The following is a 12,012-nucleotide window of genomic DNA, read 5'->3' as shown; positions in this document are numbered from 1 at the left end:
TAAAGAGAAATCTGCGGGAAACCTGGGAGTGAAAGCGAGCAGTCTGAATCTTTTCTTCTTTCCGGTTCTAGTTTAACACAAGTTCAACATGAAAGATTGAAGAGCATGAGGAAGAGTAGAGAAGAGGAGGTGACATTTACGGGAGTGCACATGTGACTGTGTTGTGGTGTGTTGTGAATGTCTGCATCTTTTTCAAAACAGTATGCATTACATGAGATTGCTTTTGCAGTGAATGTGCAGAAGCAGATAAGCGTACTAGTCATGCTCCCCACTGATGTCATGTCAACTATGGGAGGGGTTTTGAGGGGCACACGTAAGAAACTATGTGCAAAAGTGCACGCCTAAGGTTTCTGCCTATGACTCATTTGCGAGGTTGTGCTCATTAATCAGTCATCTATTTCACTCTACAGTCACCTGTCCTCCCACAGCCAGTGGTAGTGCTTTCCACCTCGCTTTCTCAGGAACTTCTCTAGACACTGTTAAAAATTCATCAATAGCAATGTTGTTTTTTGTTTTTTTTACCTATCAGGTTGAGCCTTGCAGTTTGTGGACTTGGTCTTCTAGGAGTTGAGCATGCTTTGCTATTTCATGCTGCGCCAACTCTTATCATGCATTGCCAGATTCATGTCTCTGCACAAAACTGCAGCACTGAGGGTTGTGAAATTATTTTAAGGTTAAACTCATATCATCTTTAGCAGCCAGTTTGGCAGATAACAGGCTAGTGTTGGGACGTTTTTTTTGTATTTTCTTGAAATTAATTAATGACCGGGAATTCCATCAATCAGATTTACTCCTGCTGATTATCATGCTGTACTCGCATCTGTTTACATGTTCATATCACTGATTAAACACTTCAACACTTCAGATGCATTCAAACCACTGAGAACAAGTTATACATGTTTGTCCTGTTTCTTTCCAGTGTATAGAACTGATGATTATTTTCATTACTCACTGATCTAATGGTTATTTAATTAATTAACCTATTATACATTTGGTCTATAAAATGGAAAAAAAATAGCAAACTGCTTGTTTTTGTCAGACAAACCAAATTGCATACTATTGCACAGGAAAAACAAATCCTCACATTACAGAAGCTGGAAGCAGAATATATTGGTCTTATTATGTCATATTTCTGTTGAATTCAACATCAAAGTTAATTGAACTGAATTGAAACAAATAGGCCTATAGTTTAAACAGTCTTTCAGAATAACAATGATTACGCTCTTGTTATTGTACTATTATCTGGAGGGAAGAGCCACCATGACAATTAATGGTTACTTCACAATCAGTGGTAAAACTGACACTGACACAGACCCAAATCTCACAACATAGTAAGAGGGTGAAACCGAGCCCCAGACACAACAGGATGACTGAGAAAGAGCAACTGAAACATGAAGGCACGCTCAAGGTCAGAGATAGAGGCTGTCAGACTTCCTGCCTGAGCCGGTCATGACAGTAGTTGCAGCTGTAACAGTAGTCGCCTCGTACAAACACGACTCAATGGAAACTGTAACAGCAATTCAAATGGAAAACAGCACTACGTCACATGGCAGAGTACACCGGCTCTCTCTGTCATTAGAGCAAAGTACATATCACTGCAGGGGCAGACAAATAGGGATAAGACTCGGACAGAAATGTTTGGGGGGGGCAGTTTAATATTTATAATTTTAATAGTTAAAAATCAATTGGGGTGTTTTCGGTCATTCTCTTTTAAGTTGATGTTTTTTGAGCCAAGCAGCAAGTGGACTTTGTTAAGCCTTCAGGGAGTGGAGCATGCTCTGCTATTTTATACTGTGCCAATTCTTATTCCTTCCTCATGTGTTGCCAGATTCATTCCTCCACACAACCACAGCACTGAGGGTTGTGATACTATTTTAAGTTTATTGTGATCCTTTTATATTACCTAGAATTGGGTCGATATTCAACATTAATTATATCCTTTGGTTTCTCAGCAGAATTGTATTTAGTGCTTCGCAGAAGTTAACACGTTGAGAAAGCACTGACAAATTGACTTTTTTTAAACAACACATTGGTAATTTAAATAGCTCTGTGCAAGGTGAACAGATGTTTGTGTCCTAGAAGCAGTGTTTGCTAATACATCACAAAGACAACAAATCCTCAAAGAGGGAGACTTCCTTTACAATGTCAAATGAATAAAAACAAGACCTAATGTAAATAAAATTAACTAAACTACTGATTGGAGGTTTTATTTCACACTTGAAATACAAATTCAACTTCCCCACAGCTCCTGAAAAGATGAAACCGAATGCCGTGACTTCTCTCACCTTTTGTCCAGTCTTGTATCTTCTTATCCTCCTTCCTCGTCACACACTCCGTCTCTCTCTCTCTTCCATCCACTGTTCTTCCCTCTGTGGGTGTGTTCCCTGTGGATGATACGAGAGGAGGAATCATTACTTGCACTTTAATTGCTATTGTTAATGAGGCACAATGGCAACGTGTGAAAAGAAAGCGTGTGGACCAGAGATGACGGGTGATTTTTGAGGATTTAAATTCTCTCTAACCCAAACCAAACTTAAGGGAGTGAATGTTTTCTTTTTGCAACAAGTTGACATCAAACGCAACAAAATCGAGCAGCAGAAATCCAAACAAGGGACAAGATCAATTTATACAGAACCAAAAAAAACTGTCATGGCAGATGAGGGGATCCTACAACAGCAAGTGATATCTTTCAGGTTTCACAAATCCAACATCATCAATCAGACAAAAAAAACAAACCACTTGAAGTCGACTTGGCCGTAGGCATTTTATTTGATTGATTAATTAGATTCAATATATTTTATTAAAAACAAAGGTATGACAAATTAATACAGAATGAATCTAATCCCTTTCATTTTTCAGTCTATGGTGCTGTGCTTTAATAGATAAAGCACTTCCACATCAATTTTTATTTATTTGTGACTTTATTTCAAAAGCTTACACCGCCTGGTAACAATATGAAAAAAGATGAAGACGTTTGGTTTCTAAACAGAGAAACTTCTACACTTATCTGTATTAAAACATTTTCCCTACTTTAGGCTCATTTTGGCCCCCAAAAAGAAATCTTCCTATCAGTGTCCTATTAGTTTGTAATCAGACTGTAGCTCTCCCTCAGTGAGTGTTAAGTTTAGCTACACTGGGCCCTGTGGGTGTGCCATTTAGCCTGCAGGAGAAAGCTGCGGGCTGCAGTCTAATCCGTTAATGGGATTACAGCACAGCACTTACCTTTGCTATAAACAGACAGACGTACAGAGATACTGAAACGACGACTGCAACATTAAATGTATAATCATTTGGCACCATTTGAGTTCAATAATAACACAAAGAAATGTTGGTGTCGAATGTCACTAACTGTCACACAATGCTGATAAAATGTTCTGCATAAAAAATTGAGACAATAAATCAGAAAACAGATATTTTAAGCATATATCAGTGATGCAAGCTTTTTTGTGACCGGTTGTTTTACATATTCAGATATGCACGGGGGAAAATGTAACTGAGTTACTTTGAGCAGCAATGATCAGTGATTATTATGCTGCCTTCTGTATATCCATAGGACATCTATATGAGAGAAAAAGGCCTTGTACATTTTATTTCATGCAGGGGAATTTATGTTTTAGTGTTGCATGCAGAACAACAGTTGCATACATCTGATAGTGACCAGAGAATAACCTTTAATAGCAGTCCAAGAATGGGATAGCCACATACATTGCTGCTACGAGTATTAAAAGTCAGACACTTTTCAAATGTTTTCCCTTAACTATCATCTGAAATCATCAGCCGTTTGGTTTCATCTGTTATAATTCAACAGTAAATGAACACAGAATCTCCTTTTTTTGCTAGCACCTTAAGTCACCACCCCCCCTCCCTCTGTTCCCACACTTCCCCCCCTTTCGTCTCCTTTCCAACCATCAAGTGCTTCAGCAGATGGTTCTGGGTTCAACAACAGCAGCAGAGCATGGTGGGGGCCCTCCTGGAGTGCACACTCACACACAGACACACACACCACGGACAGCATCTGTTTATGAATGGGCCGACAATTGCCCATCCCCCGACAGCTACAGCTGACAGAGGGATTGGGGGGGGGGGGGGGGGGGGGCTCCACAAGTCACCAAAAGCAAAAGGAGGGATAAAGAAGAACAAGGCAGTCAGAGCAGGGGGAGGGAAAGACGAGAAACAGGAGACATCAAAGTTTCAATTGTAAATATGTTTTATGGTTTGTTTTATCCTATTCTAGTGCCAGATGGTGCTGAGGGAGAAAAAAAACCTAAATGTAAACCTGCATTTTAACAGCTGACAAATATCAGTATAATAAAATGTAAAATGCATTATTGTATGAATCCAACTAAAAGTGTTTATTCCTGAGAGCTTTTTACTTAACTGTCCAATTAGGAGCAATAAATATTTATTATCTTAAAGTAGGGACACATCTGCCATGTCGTAAATGAAAATGAAATGAAAAATACGTCTTTCCAGTTCTAAATCTGCGTCCCTGTGTTAACTGTTCATTTGTCTCATTATATTAAAAAAAAAAAAAAAAATCAGTATCAGAGTATTTTTGCATCAAAATCCATGTATTTTCTCTCCCTGCACAACAGTTTCAAATGTTTGATGACTCATCCTGCACTTAAAGGCGTTTACAAAAATTCATCCAATCAAATGTCACTTTGGGCCAGAAGCTAAACACACTGATCATATAAAACCACACTTCATCTTTTATGGGTTTAAGTAAGATGGAGAGAAAAAAAGAAGAGCTGTGTGTTTGAATTTCAGTGGGGAAAAAACTTCATTTCCAAAACAATGTCATAGAGGTCCTCCTGGTCTTACAACAGGTGAGGGAGGTGTGTGTGGAGTTAACAGTCCTCTACAGCTCTGTATCACACTTTATTCTGTATACTCCGCCCACTTTTATAGCAATTTAAAGCAAAGGATTTGATTTAAATCCCTCTTCTTGTAACTATGCACCTCAAAAATAGTTTCACTGGGAAATACGTCACAGTGCAGAAGCTAAAGACGCTCTACCTTCTGTTTCATTGAGCCTTTAATATTTTACATGTAAATACAAGTTGGCCATTATTTATCACTTACAGTGATTATAGTAAGTTAACTCAGTGATTAATTGAGAGCCATTTCTTCTATTTAGCTAGCAATCATTGAGAGGGAGGAGAAAGTGCCGGACTTTCCAGAGATGTTAAATCTTCTTTCAAAGTATTTATAAAGCTCAGTGGAGTGTTGGTATCTGATAAGACTTAAAACTTGTTGTTGTATTTATCAAGCTGGACTTTGTGGTTTGCGTTTCATTATCTCATTGGAGCCTGTAGCAGCACACCCACACCTACACAGTCTCTTACATTTTTTTTGATTGATGAATGTTTACGATTTGAACGCAGCCCTTTTGGACAGTCACCTCAACTATCACCTTTTCAGTTCATGGCTGCAGGTGAGGTATGTGTCTTAGTGTGTCAGGGTTCAGGAAGGTGGACTCGCATAGAGAAATAATAACAAAGTTTGCTTTTCCAGGACTAGCAAGTCACTCCAATAGTAATTACCTTGGTTTTATTTATTTTTTTACTGCCTGAGAAATGTACTAATATTGTTGTACTTTGACTTTTTCAGTCTTTTTATTCTGTATGTGGGCCATGATTCAAAACATGGAGAAATTGTGGCTTTAGGAACATGCTAAACCGGATTACCAGTACTTCTTCCTTAATCTAGGTTACCTCAAAGTTAATAAGTGCAGCCACTGACCATGTGCTTTCTGTTTTTATTCTTATACAAGTCTGTTAATATACAAATCTAAACACATTAGGTAAGCAATAAACATAAATTGTCCTTCCTTGTTGTCTGAAAGGTGCTTGAAGAAACAACAGTGTCTGCAGTAAACTTAGCATATACAAACTTGCAGTTATCATAGTCACTGCTATTATATGCTTGAATCATTGTAGTAAAATGTAAGTTATGAAATCATACTCTGTCCAAGTTGCCTAAAATGGGTTCATCGTGTTAGTCCATCAAGCCAACCGGAAACATTTACTTCAAGTTTACTCAACATGAAACTCAGCAAGAAAAAGTCTATTTTACTTTCAACTCTATAATACTGTCCACTATAAACACAGCTCCATCTTATATCCCTTAAGATCAACGCCAAGGTCCTGCATTATTTCACAACAAAGCGTAGCCAGTTTCACTGTAACATACACATCAGCAGACTGATGAACAGGAGATGCTTTCCAAAAATATCTCGTCTCTAAATATGGTCTTTGTCGTGTTTAAAGAGGATAAAATAACAATCTGGACGGTTGATTCCACTATTAAGCGAATACCTTTTGGTTTTTCCATCTTGAGACAGACGGAGGGCTGATGGGGGGGGGGGGGGGGAATAAAGAGCAGCTGACAGATGAAAGACAAGGAAAATAGTTGTGAAAGGTCAATAGCGATGTTATGCACGGCTCTGCGGCACCGTAGGTTAAACTAATAACTTCTTCAACAATTTGGGGTAACCCGTATGTCCTGGTAAACAAAGAACTGGAGTACACCATGTTCTCAAAGTATTTTGGTTCGGATTAAAAAAATATATATATTACTCCTTTGCTTTATTCAACATTTTATGCTTAATTTCTTTCAACTCTTAACTTTGGGGGATGAGCTACATTCGGTTCAGTTTAAAGCTACCTCTGCCTCCCACTCGCCTTTCTGTCAACTCCTTTCTGCCTGCTGTCAAATAAAACTGAAACACTTTAAAAATAATCAAACTATATTTGGGCTTCTGAGGAGGTAGAGATCAGACATCAGAGGCTTCAGACTACTCCATCCTTAAGACCCCGTAGGAGTGTTTTTCACTCCCAGTATTGACTCATGCAGTGAAGTCGGCAAGGACTTTTTAAATTTATGGGAGAGAGTATTGATTCTATTTGTAGCTTTCTGGAAGTAGTCATTTTCTCACAAAAAAACACCAGACATACACCCAAACATAACCCATACACACTTGCATACGCATACACTCACAAGGGTTTGTCTGTCCTTGAAGAACAAAAAACCAGAGGATAGTCGCGTGGCTAATTTGCATGTACAACACCGCATCATTTGCATCAATTTGCATTAGCATGTTCTCACCGAGGCCCAACACTGGAGGCCCGTTCAGAAAAGCCATCACTCAATTAGGGGATGACAACAAGTTATCTCCTCGTCACAAACAGCCTAACAGTGGAGGCTTTGTGAGGCGTCATTGAAAGATGTGACATTTCCAGCCTGTCAGTTTTAAATGAGCCATTTGTACAGCACAGCCGAAATCAGGACGGTTCATTTCAGGTCATGGTCACTTAAAAACGGCAATATGATATTTCTGGCTGGAAAAGCGATTTAATTTTGATGCTGGCAGAGGGTGGGGCAAGCCGTGAATCAAAATATTTCCTAAAGGCCGTTACACTTAACCAGCGTCAAGTAACATATAAATGCTAAATAGTGGAAAGACAGGAGTCCAATGATATATTAGATTTAAATATGATACTTTTGTTGTGCAGGTTTTAAGTCGAAACCTTTATACCCGAGACTGAAAATGGAGTTGAGGTTTTGTGAAGTTTCAAACATCTTATATCAGCTACATTAAATAAATTCAAAACACAAAGCCAAAGACACTTTCTCCCATCCTTGCTTGTGTAAAATGGACTGTTCATCCTGCCTGAGCTTGCAGAGGTCAACAGATACAACTGCTCAATTTGGCTCCTTGATTCTTTTCAGTTTCATGATCCATCTGCAGGTGTGGCCTCACTGCTCGCAGGGGCAATGGTCAAATACCTGATACTTTTCCAAGGTAGCTGCACTGCAACAGCCAAGAATTTACAGCACTGCAGTATTCAATTACAAATAATGAGTAAATGTTGGATGTTTTGATGTAACTTAAGACTATAAGAGTACTCTGACACCAGTACATCACAAACTTGTGAAAAAATGTGTCACTATTTGACAAATCAAAAGTGAAAGTCAGGCTATGCAGCACACATTGTTCACATGCAATATTCTGCATGTTGAGTCTGTGTCTCAAAACTTTTCTTCTGAATAACTCGAAGGCCTGAGAGAAGTAGTGCTGGAGATTTATTCAGTTTTTGCTCTAAAGGATTTAATTCCCACTGGTGCCATTGCTATAAATGTATTACATGTATGTACTGTGAGTTGACTTAAATAGAAGCATCCACCAAATGTTGTAAACTTGAGGACGGACTTCTTTTTTTAAACATTAAAGTGAAACCACTTTCCAAAAACTATGATATGAAACTGAAATAGCCTCAAGCAGCACTGCACTGTTGGCAGGGTTTTGTTCATGGAACAAAAACAGAGTTTCCATTTAATTAACGCAATAAAAAATGTTATTTTGGAGTAAAATTGTAGGAAATGTATTTTAGGCTCATGTATTCAGTTGTTTTTTTTCAGATCAAATGAAACATAATTCCTGAGAGGCAAATCATTTGAATGTTAGTCTGGGATGTGTGTGATAAAACTACAAATGCATCATGACTTTAAAATATTTCATTTAATATAGTTTCCCACTACATTAATAAGCAGCAGTCACTCCCACATGCATGCAGCTAAGACCTATGTCCCAATGTGAGAAAAAACAACACAAACCAACATAACAGAATACCTTAAAGGCAATTGGCTAATAATATTTTTAAACCATGACACACAGCCGATATATTTGAAGAGAAATGTGGCTGAATCAGCATTAAAAACAAGGCACTTGACTTGTTTTACATCACATTGGATGGATATTTGGTGGAACACTGACAACAAACGACACTGTTGGAGATGATGTGTTAAAGAGCTGATGTACTGGCGGTTCCATAATTACAGCACAATCCAAAAAAAAAAAACAATTCAGGAAATTGCACATGATAACAAGATTCATGAACAGATTTAGGATCTAAAAACAGAAAACAGATTAAACAGGGCCACTGGAGCGGAGTGATGGACTAGTTGTGCTCCGTGGCTCTTTTGTGCGGCTGCATGTAGACCAACTGTATGGAAACAATGAGCTGCACAAACACCTCTCCACACACAAAACATCAGGACTCTGGCTTCTCATTTAGCGATTTTAAAACAGCAGAGCTTACTCAGCACAATGCGGCCTAGACCAACCCAGACCCTCCAATTCAATTCAAACGGAACTGCATGTGCTTGCATAAGCAGCAGATGCCCATCCCATGTCCCCCTAACACACACACACACACACACAGGCCCTTTGGTAAACCACCACACACACAGACACTCACAGAGAAGTGGCTAGAAATGTGACCTAAATTGGTCCTTAGCTCACACACTTGATACAAATTAGTGTGTGTACGTGTTAATGGTGGCACACTCACCTGTTTAGATGCTTCAGTTTCTTTGGTGGCAACAGCTTCCAATTCCAAATCTCTGAAAAATAAGAATAAGTAAGAAGGTTAATCTCTTAGATATGAACTACCACAGCAACAAACATCAATCACAGCCTGCGTGTTTTAGGGGTGTAATGGTATGTGAATTAATCCCAAACCACTTGGTAAAGGATGTTCGGTTTGGTATATGACTTTCCTTGGTTCGGTACGCTTCCTGACCCAAACTATTACTGTCAAAAAAGTTTAATCCAGTAACTCCAATGTGCAGAACAATAATTTTAGCACTTTAGTTCCAACCACAATGTTTTTGCTGTGCACCGCTCAGCTGTAACATGTGGATAGCACGCTCATGGGTGTGTGTTCGGGCGGCTTAGCCAAGTTACCCTGGTTACCCATGCTCATGTAGTGTCCCTGTGATCATCATTAATGAAATAAGTGTTGTTTTCCTGTATTCAAATGAATACCATTTCCTCATCTGCTCTCTGCTTTTTACTTCGCCTTTGAGTGAAACTGTTCGAAACAACTGTAAACACATTTGATTTCCGTCGCGGTTGAACAGCACGTCGTAACAACCGGTTCTGAGCGACCATAAATCAGCATAAAACAGCTGTCAGCAGGTGTCCTGAGTTCATGCAGGAAACAGAAGGGCTGTTTTCCTTTTCAACTACAGCACAAATAAACTGTTTCCGAAATAGTTTTGAACCAATGAGCCATTGTTGGATGTTTACATTTTTTTCAAAATGAAAGCCTAAAATATTATTTCATTAATTTCTTTTATTCCCTTCTGAACCAAAATCATATTGAACCATGATCTAAGATACATAACAAAACATGAATTTAATGTACTGTCACACAGTGTGTGTGATGCAGTTATATTGGTTTATTATGATTAGGAAATACCTTGTAAAAACTACATGGGAGAGGATTATACAGACTGATGCTCCTGATTCATCTCTGCTAAACCTGAAATGGCAACCATAACTCTCATTAAATGCCTCAAGTTGTTTTGTTGTTTGTGGTGCACAGGTTAACAGAGGTGCACCTCACCCACACAGTCTATGCAAGGACACGCAAACAAAAACAAACAGTGAGACTCGTCAGTAATTGCGGTAACATGAGAACTATTTCAAGAAGCCAATGTGGAAATGCAGGTTGATCTGCATAACAGGGCAATGCACGACCAGGGCCTGGAAGGTGAATGGAGAGTATGTGTGTGTGTCTGTATCTGTGTCTGAGAGTGACAGATAAAGGAAGTGTGTGAGTGTGTAGGTCAGAGTTACAGCTCGGGTCCTGATCGGCCATTATCTCAGCTGTTGCCTGACTTACAGCTTAACCAACATGGCTTCTCTCGAGCCTGGTATTTTTCCAGCGCAACCAAGACTAACAAACAGACTCGCAAAGGCGCCTTGTTACAGTCGATACAACTCAGTTATTATGTGGCTTGAACGTGTTTGCAGCCTCGTCGGGCCAGTGCATAAAAGTTAGGTGAATACGACTGCAAAACCATCATATCGGATATCTAATGTTGAGCCTTTCTGCCGACAGAGGGTGTTAAACCGAATTACAACCCTGCAGGGTTTTAATAATTCCCCCACCAAATTTACATCAATAGTACGACTCACCACACACTTTTGAATATGTATCGCCATTTGGACAGCTGTGTCCTATCTGCATTTTACCAATACGCCAGACACTTAGTTGTTTGAGTTTCCGCCGAATCAACCTGCGTCGTCAAATTTGCATGACTGCTAATGCTAGCTACAAGCTAACGTTACGAAGTGGCTAGTTAACGCCACCTTACCCCGTTTTACCTCAAATGTAACGTTTCCGCTATTTTAATAAGCACAACAGCATATGAAATCCATAAACAACGATGGCTTATGGATAAACAAATCCTTGGAAAAAACAATATCTTACGAAATATCGGTTTTGATAGAAATGTACGCACAGCTGGCAAGCTAAGGTTAACCAATGCCCGTACTAGTTAGCACTAATTGGGTTAACCTGCCTACAAAAGGCAAACGTCGCCTGTCAAACATGCTTTTTAAAATTGACAGTCACCTGCAGGCAAACATAATCCGTTGATTAGCCTGTTTATGCGTTTGCTACTTAGGCTGCAAACTGCGATGCAACCGAGCCGCCTTGCCCGGTGTTAGCTTTAGCTCAGTCGCGGCTAAACTAAACAACTAAAACTTCTCACCCGGGTCTCCCTGCTCCCTTAAATGATGCATTAGCTCGAAAAAGAAACACACAGTCAAAAAGACGAACTCACCTCATTGAAGTATAAAGTGCAACAGAGTGGAAAGGAAAGCCGGCTGTAAGGCTAAAAAAAAATTCAACGCGTTTGCAGCATCTACGAGGGGAGGCATTCGTCCTGCATGATCGCCATTTTCTTCACTCGCTGCTGGCTAACCTTCTCTCGCTGGAGCTCTGCTTTCCCCTCCTCTCTCTCTCTTTCTCTCTTTCTCTCTTTCTCTCTCTCTCTCTCTCGCTCACTCGCTCTCTCTCTCTCTCTCTCTCTCTCTCTGTGTATGTGTCTGTGTTTCTGAGCAGGAAACGCATCTACCACATCCTCTGACTGTGAAAGCTAAACACATCCAAAAGTGACTGAATCGTAACGAGGGAAATTAGAAAAACGAAAGCA

At 39.5% G+C, this 12,012-nt stretch overlaps 1 protein-coding gene across 5 annotated transcripts in view; it reads right to left on the bottom strand.

Annotated features, from left to right (window-relative positions):
* The window catches only part of LOC133998898 (trinucleotide repeat-containing gene 6A protein-like), a 36,380-nt gene extending 24,571 nt beyond the window's left edge, over positions 1-11,809 (bottom strand). For 4 of the 5 annotated variants that reach the window (XM_062437923.1, XM_062437924.1, XM_062437927.1 and 1 more), the window contains exons 1-3: positions 11,641-11,808; positions 9,357-9,408; positions 2,286-2,384 (exon numbers count right to left, since the gene is read on the bottom strand). The gene's annotated coding sequence lies outside the window, so the exon portion shown is untranslated. Of the gene's footprint in view, positions 1-2,285; positions 2,385-9,356; positions 9,409-11,640 lie in introns of all 5 variants that reach the window. The other variant, XM_062437925.1, reaches the window with a different exon arrangement.
* Positions 11,810-12,012: the final 203 nt, after the last annotated feature.

This window comes from Scomber scombrus, chromosome 18 (assembly GCF_963691925.1).
Source record: "Scomber scombrus chromosome 18, fScoSco1.1, whole genome shotgun sequence".
NCBI lineage: Eukaryota > Metazoa > Chordata > Actinopteri > Scombriformes > Scombridae > Scomber > Scomber scombrus.
This window is presented reverse-complemented; position numbering and strand designations above follow the sequence as displayed.